This window comes from Homarus americanus, unplaced genomic scaffold, assembly GCF_018991925.1.
Source record: "Homarus americanus isolate GMGI-L3 unplaced genomic scaffold, GMGI_Hamer_2.0 scaffold50924, whole genome shotgun sequence".
In the NCBI taxonomy this organism is placed as follows: domain Eukaryota; kingdom Metazoa; phylum Arthropoda; class Malacostraca; order Decapoda; family Nephropidae; genus Homarus; species Homarus americanus.
In genome coordinates, this window is record NW_024718094.1 from 125,579 (window position 1) to 133,683 (window position 8,105).

At 42.9% G+C, this 8,105-nt stretch overlaps 1 protein-coding gene across 1 annotated transcript in view; it reads right to left on the reverse strand.

Moving 5' to 3' along the window:
- LOC121859091 overlaps positions 1-8,105 on the reverse strand; it is a 20,863-nt gene that overhangs the window by 5,599 nt on the left and 7,159 nt on the right. The gene's annotated exons all lie outside the window — the stretch shown is intronic.

Consider the following 8,105-nt stretch of genomic DNA (forward strand, 5'->3'; position numbering starts at 1 on the left):
CCTGATAGGTACCCAATGCCTATCTTGAGCGACATATTGCAATCCTTAGGCAAGGATAATGCGGTATTTAGCAACTAAGATTTGCTCAGTGGGTATTGGCAAATACTACTCGATGAAAAATCACGAGAAATCACGGCATTTAGCACGCCTCTAGGCCACTTTGAGTTTCTACGAATGCCATTTGGTTTCAGAAATGCCCCACTAACATTTCAAAGAATGATCAACACCCTGTTTGCCGGATTGATTGGTAACACAGTCTGCGCTTATTTGGATGATCTAATAGTAGTCAGTAAGGACGTCGATTCCCATCTGATTAAACTGCGTGAAGTTTTGGCCAAACTTTCCACAGCAGGCCTCAAAATAAAACTCTCGACGTGCGAGTTTTTAAAATCCAGAATCCATTTCCTTGGTCATGTAGTCGACGGTGAGGGCATACACACAGTTAATGATCAAGTCAAAGCTGTATCTCAGTTCCCGCGTCCTACCTCAAATGATCATGTGCGTAGCTTTCTCGGTTTATTTGGTTATTATCGTTCCTTTATCAAGAACTATGCAACATTAGCATCGCCCCTAACGAGGTTGCTCAAAAAAGATGCAATGTTTATATGGGATGCTGAACACGAAGAAAGTTTTACGGCATTGAAGACAGCGCTAACCAATGCCCCGGTTCTAGCATTCCCAGACTACACTCAACCTTTCACTCTCTGTACTGACGCTTCCGGAATTGGAGTCGGAGCAGTGCTCATGCAAGAGGATACGCGTAGGAAGTTTAGAGTGATAGCATTTGCAAGTCGCAAACTAATCGATGCTGAAACACGTTATTCGGTGACGCATTTAGAAACGTTAGCCGTTGTGTGGGCACTTAAGAAGTTCAAGGACATTATCTTTGGCTACAAGATAACTGTTTTTACTGATCATGCGGCAGTCACCGAACTGTTCCATGGCAGAAACTTATCAAGAGTTTGACCCCGAATTTAGGTATTTACCTGGGAGGGCGAATGTTGTCGCCCACGCTCTGTCAAGAAATATAGCACCAGTCATGCCTGTATCAACATTTACTCTTTCGCAGCTGGTGTACTGGGCAGCTCATTGTCATTCCTAAAAACCCGTTTTAATTCATATTACGCTACATAATATTCAAATCCACCGCGCTTGTAGAATCTCTGGAGCGTGTTTATCCTCGCGATCCCTCAGTAAGCCCCGCCTTTGTGAAGACAGTTATCAATACGTTGTTTATTCCACTTTCTCCTGGGAAGCTCAATCTTGAATTAGTCTGTGTAAATCAACCCAAGTAATTCGCCAGACCTTTGTCAACTGAGGGTCGTCTTTGAATGAGTAACAGTTAGTTTGTTTGTAATTATGGTCATTGTGTGAGTGGCGATCACTGGCAACTCAGGGGTATATAAGTTCGAGATAGCGAGGAAGCAGCGTTCCCTGACGCTGATTCCCGTTTATCTCCAGGTATGTTCTGTGTTTCCTAGCCATTCAGTTAATTCAGTCAATTGTAGTGATTATCAGTGTTCACCAGTGTTCATGATTTAACAGTTGAATTGTCATTCACCCAGTGTAGAAGTAATATAACGTAAATACGTCTGTCGTCTAGACGAGAGAGTTTGTTGGTGTTGTCATGTTTCGGTTCCCTGACGCTGATTCCCGTTTATCTCCAGATCGAGGGTGGGCTTAATTGAAACCCACCGGTCGCTCGGAGCCGGTGGATACCCAACAGAGGTCAATATAGGAGTGATGGCGATGATTCGTCATGATTAATCGGCTCTACTCTACCTCGTGGGCCGAGGCCCCCAAACCCATCTCGGGTCGGAGTGTAACCGACCACAACAACAGTTGTTAGAGGCGCCAGTGCTATACCCTGGGACAGGCCTTGGAATTATGGTCCACAGTGTGGTTGTATGTGTTTTTTTTTACCAGTGTGTTTTATAAGAAATAAATCAATTAAGACATGTTATGGTTTCACCCTTCTTTACCCTTATCGATCTGATCAATGGAAAACCTAACCCAATGCCTAGTCCGCTCTGCCCGCTACCTAACGAGCTACATGCTGTCCAGAGGGGGTCTGGTGGCAGCGACCCTTAGACATTAAGATTAGAGTTAAGTTATCCCCTTAGATTTAGTGACCCCAGTCTGGCAGTATACTGGAAGATGAGCAACGACGCGACCCATATTGGTCAGCTGTTATTTTTGCTCTCGAATCCGGTGAGGATGTTAAACTCCCCAAGTTATTTCTTCCCTTAAGTCAGTTTAAATTACGACATAACATACTCAATAGGACGAGAAAATCTCCTGAGGGTAAAGTGTCTCAAATAGTCGTACCTGACACGTTGCGCAAAGCAGTAATTACATTGTTCCACGATGTCCCACAGGCAGGTCACCAAGGTCGTGATAAATGCTTAGCGGATTTACGAAAGAAGTATTTCTGGAACACTATGAAGAAAGACATAGAATTACACATAGCTAATTGTTTGGCGTGTGCTCAACATAAAGGTTCAACAGGATCACCTGCCCCGATTCTACAATATCCTACACCAGACCGTCCGTTTGACACAGTCGCTATTGACTTGTTACAACTCTCAATGAGTCACCAGGGATCAGGATACGTCTTAGTGTGTGTGGATCATTTTTCAATGTTCGTGGTCTTGGTCCCACTAAAAAGCAGAACGGCCGAAGCAGTAGCCTATGCATTAGTGATGAATCTTATATGTCCATATACTACGCCTAAAGTTCTGCTCTCTGACAATGGAACAGAGTTCAAGAATCAGCTAGTAGCGCATATATGTGCACAATATGGTATTAAACAAACTTTTGTGACAGCTTATCATCCACAGGCTAATGGCCTTGTTGAAAGAACCAATCGTAAAATCCTAGAAATACTGCATCCAATTGTCAGTGGTTTTCAATACGCATGGGAGGATTGGTTACCGCAGGTTGCAGCGTCTATTAATGGGTCAGTTAATAGCTCTACGGGCAAAACACCCTACTAAATTGTCTATGGTACAAATAAACGTCTGCCTTACGACATGCTTACAGATGCGCCATACCCGGTTTATAATACGGATGATTTCACGGCAAAACAAATTCATGTCTTTACAGATATTCATAACCAAGTACGATCACATCTAGCGGCGTCACGCGCCGAAATGATCGTCAAACAACATAAACATGCTAAACCTGTCGCACTAAACGTTGGGGATGCTGTTATGTTAAGAGAACCTGAAAGGAACTCCAAACTTTCGGCGAAATTTTCTGGTCCATTCCGCATAATCTCAAAAGAAGCAGGCAACAAATTCAAAATTTGGAAGCCTAATGCACAGATCGCAGATGTCGTGCACGCGGATCGTCTGAAGAAGACCCAGATAAATGTATTACCTCCAGTTGATGATGATGTGATTGATACATCCTTACAGACTGTCCAGAAGCAAAATGTCCCAAATGACTATTGTATGAAACTACGTTCTGCGAGTAGACGTTAACTCGTTTGTAATTCCTTACAGAATTGCTTGGATCGTCAGTGTGTTACTTATACTCTGTTGTGGCACCGTTGTGTTGACAGACATATCCACATCAGTCCTCAAACCAGGTGCACTTGCGGCACCTCTCGGACGCGTTCTCATAGTTGAGGACATGGTGAACATCAAGTATGAACTACAGCCACTACTCCAACTTCCGCGTCTGATGGAAAACGTCGACGGCCAACTACAATCAGCATTGGACATCCTTCATGGTCTCAGCACAGCTTCGATGAATTCGATAATAGTTTCACAAACTATAAACCTTCTACACTTTCGTCTCCAGAACCTTCGCGAGTTTCTCGTCGATGTTGGGAAAAATCTACCTGCGTCTCAAGCGGATCTTGCTCAAGAAGTGCGTTCTCAAGCACGACGAAAAAGGGATCTCTTTAATTTTGTGGGTCTCATCCAAAGCGCTTTGTTTGGCACAGCGACGGCCGATGATGTAGCTAAATTGGGGGACCGAATGAACGTTGTCGTTCAGGCTGTATCTCAACAGAATCGTGTTATTTCTCAAACCTTTCACTCGATTACTGCTCTAGAATCAAAGGTTAATGCAATCATAGTGGAGTCTAACCAAGTTTCGAGGATTGTTTCTAGGTTACAGAAAGCAATCCCGACGTTAGAATGGCTCCTTTATTTCACAGAATATTTGCATGCTGCGGAAATTTCAATTCATAAAATTGTAACCTCTAAAAATGAACTAATAGTTAGCATTGTAGGTGCCGGGATAGGTCGTGTGGACACGAAGCTTGTGCCTGTGCAGACGCTTCTTGAAGCTTTAAAAATAGCCAAGTTGCAGTATCATTTAACTCCTATTTTCAATGACAATGAGGTTCACTATTATTACCCACTGTTGGAGTCAACCCTCACGCACAATGCAATTCTGATCCACATTCCTATGCGAGGGCAACATGAGTTTAATACTGGCAATTATGTTCCTGTTCTGTTATTACAGGGCAGTATCATCCAAATTCAACATTGTTCATAACATACTAACCCATACGACACTAAAGTCTAGGTCCCCTGTAGTAGCGAATACCCCGACAGTAATAGATTCCCCAGCTTAGTGTCTACATATCTGTTTATAACATGGTTAGGGTTGTCTAGGATGTACTGTACTCTGAGTTATTTAGGCCTCACGGAGCTCGGCTGGTAGGTGACCGAGCGATGTAATAGGCCCCTGTCTCATCAACAGAACATATTATATAAATGGGTCAATACATCTGATATTATATTCAGATTCACCACCCTGTAACTTTCCACTGTCTATGAGTAAGACATGGGTTGGACACGTGAGCGGGCAACTCACCCAAGAGGGAGAGACCCATAGCTCAGCATTTCTGTAAGCACGCACTGCGAAGCCCTTAAGCTTCAGTCGCTGGTTACAGAGGTACAGGGCTGCTGGTTACAGAGGTACAGGGGTGCTGGTTACAGGGGTGCTGGTTACAGAGGTACAGGGCTGCTGGTTACAGGGGTACCCTGTACAGGGGTGCTGGTTAGAGGTACAGGGGTGCTGGTTACAGGGGTACAGGGGTACAGGTTACAGGGTTACAGGGGTGCTGGTTACATGGGTGCTGGTTACAGGGGTACAGGGGTACAGGTTACAGGGCTACAGGGATGCTGGTTACATCAATTCCATACATTTCACGTCACACGTTATAGTACAGACTCATGATACAACTGACAGATTATGATTCACCTAAATATTAGTAATATCGGGTCCTCACACACTATACTGCTGACTATTCACATACTTATACGTGTTAATCCAAACTGGGTCATTATTAGCACAACGTCCGTGCGTCCACCTAAATTCTGATTCAAGAACTTTAAAAATTAGAAGCAAAAACCGCGGAGGTAGAGATAAAATTCCCCCAAAAGTTCCACCAGTTTTTTTTACCAAATTTTCAAGAAACTTACCAAAATGAAGTTACTCAGATTCAGGTGACAAGGTACGGACCCGGCAACAAGATCAGACGAAAATATATACTTCACCGTTTCCCCTAATGCCACTGCTTCCAGAAGGAATGGACCACTACGCAACATATTCTCAAGTTTGACAATACTCAGTGTTTCGTTCTTGCTAAAACAGACATTACTCAGTTTTTTAATCGCTGTAAGGCACATTAGTTATACATATTGTGAAAAAAAGTTAATAATGTGCGTTTCCCCCTATTTTGTCGCCGGTAACGTATTTGGACTCTTGAAATAATTGAAATTTTTTCTTTAATTCACCTGGAAATCTACCAGTAAGGACGAGGAGCTTTTCTGAAATTTTATCAAATCAACGAAGGTGGCAAAGACAGTAACACCATTGAAGACTTAAGGCAAAACAGCACATGTGAATACAACAAGATTAACAAAGACAAGCTAAAGAGAGATAAGGTTCCGGTACACACAAAGTATAAACAACTACAGTAAATATAACTTATCTTCAATATTTATCATCCGGATACAAGTTCCAGGGAAACGGGCATCGTCATGTGAATAATAAATTAATAATTATTCCCCAAGTTTGTTATTTACGAGAGGACAACCTTATTCCCACACGTCGCCTCTCTTGCCTCTTCCTCTTGTGAGTTAGGCAGACAGTCTGAGCCGAATCATGGAGCAGAACAGCCTTCCTAGAGTGGGGGGTCAATCTTGAAATAGATCAACATCCCCGCCCCCACCCCTCTCGCCCACACGGTCAGGCTATAACAAAGATAATTATCGTACAGTTGGGGAACAAGTGACTCTGTTACACTGGTGGTACTGTACATACCTGGCAAACCTGATCTAAGGTGTGGAATTTTATTATTGAACTCCATTTGTAACGGTGTTTGTAATTGGTTGACGTTATTTTGTATGTATTTAGGTCATGAAATGGGATTTACGATCAATAAATGCTATAGAAATATCCTTCAATTAATTATTGTAACTAGAGACCCTTACGCGTCTCTTATTATTATAAGTGTCTGAATTTATTATTAAAGGTGTAGTGGACGTCTCCCCTACAACTGCGTATCGCATTCCGACTGGCTGCCGTATCCTAGCAACCAAGCGAGAGCTGACGCCAGATGGTACGGTAGCCTAGCAACGAAACTAATCACCGGCGACTTTCTGGGTTTTCCCAAAATGATTCATAGAGGACTGGCGGCTGCTGCTGGGTATATAAGCTCTGTCTCTCCATTGAGATTCATTCTGCCCATCTTCCTGAACAAGCAACACCTCCTCCAGCAAGCTCCACGCTGTCAGCATTCATTCAACCAGGAGGCCAGCAACAGGCAACATCTTCTCTAACGAAGCTCCTGCACATCTACCTCCTTCAACACGCTACTCACCGAACGTCTCTACTGAGCAGCTCCTCACCACACGGCACCTCCAGCACCAGACTGTCTATCATATAACTTATATTATACAAGAAAACCACATTAGAGTTTCCTTCCATCCTGAGTGCTAGCAGGGCCGGTTTTAAGCCTATTTGACCAATTTAATCAAATTGGGCCCCGCGCCGCAAGGGGGCCCCGCACACACGTGTGTTAGTTTTAAACTGTATACGATATTGGTAAAAAAGCTAACGTTAGACACAAAATCATTGTTATTGTCATCAAAATAATAGATCCCAGTCACGTGCGAGAATTTTCTGTTTTGTCAAAAGTCCAAGGGAATTAACTCTGGTGTTGGTCCACACGCCCTGACTTTCACAATAATTTACAGGAGCGGGAAGGGTGCGAGCCAATCAGAACACAGTTTTCACTCTCTCCCAACGCTTGGACGGTGTAAGTGTGTCGGGTCTGTATTTTTGGCTGTTTTCAGGGGGAAATACGAGTGATAACGTTGTGCTGTGTATATCAGCATGTCCTGTAATAACCAGTGAATCAGTGATCATCGTCAGACAGTGACAAAACTCCGGTCGTTGCCATAGACATGATTTGAGATGAGTTTTGCAGTGTTGACCTTGAAAATGAGAAGCATGGCCACTGGGTGGCGACCGAGGCGTGGTTTGTTTATAATTTTTGTGCTGGACAGTGATGATAATTGTTGATCCTGAGTACATGATTGATAGCGACAATAGCGATGATGAATCAGAAAATGACTTGTGATTCTGAGCACATGCAAGCACATACTATAGCTCTATGTAGGTAACCGAATCTTTGCGTACGTAGCGGTGTGCTATCCATGCCAAAGTGTTATATGTCCGGTTAAAGCTTTTTTTGTCCGGTGAAGTGGTGATAAACATTGTGTGGTTTTTATTTTATAGGATCAGTGTTTCGATTTTTTGTTTTAATTATAGCATTCATATATGCACATACTTATTTTTTAAGTGCCAGGGACTTCTCATTGTGAATAATTTTGTTCGTTTTTTCATTTCAGTTTATTATATGTCATTTCTGAAAAGATAATATAAAAAGCCCTTTCATCATGGCAAGCACAAGCAGAGATAGAGGCAGAGGGCGTAAATATTTAAATGGCAACCAGAAGCGAGCACTGGCAAAGGCAAAGGTGCTTGAAAATGAAAAACATCGAGGTGCTATCAAAAAATTTCTTGTCACTCCACCTTTGAAACGCCCATGTATTGAAGATGAAGAAGACAAAACA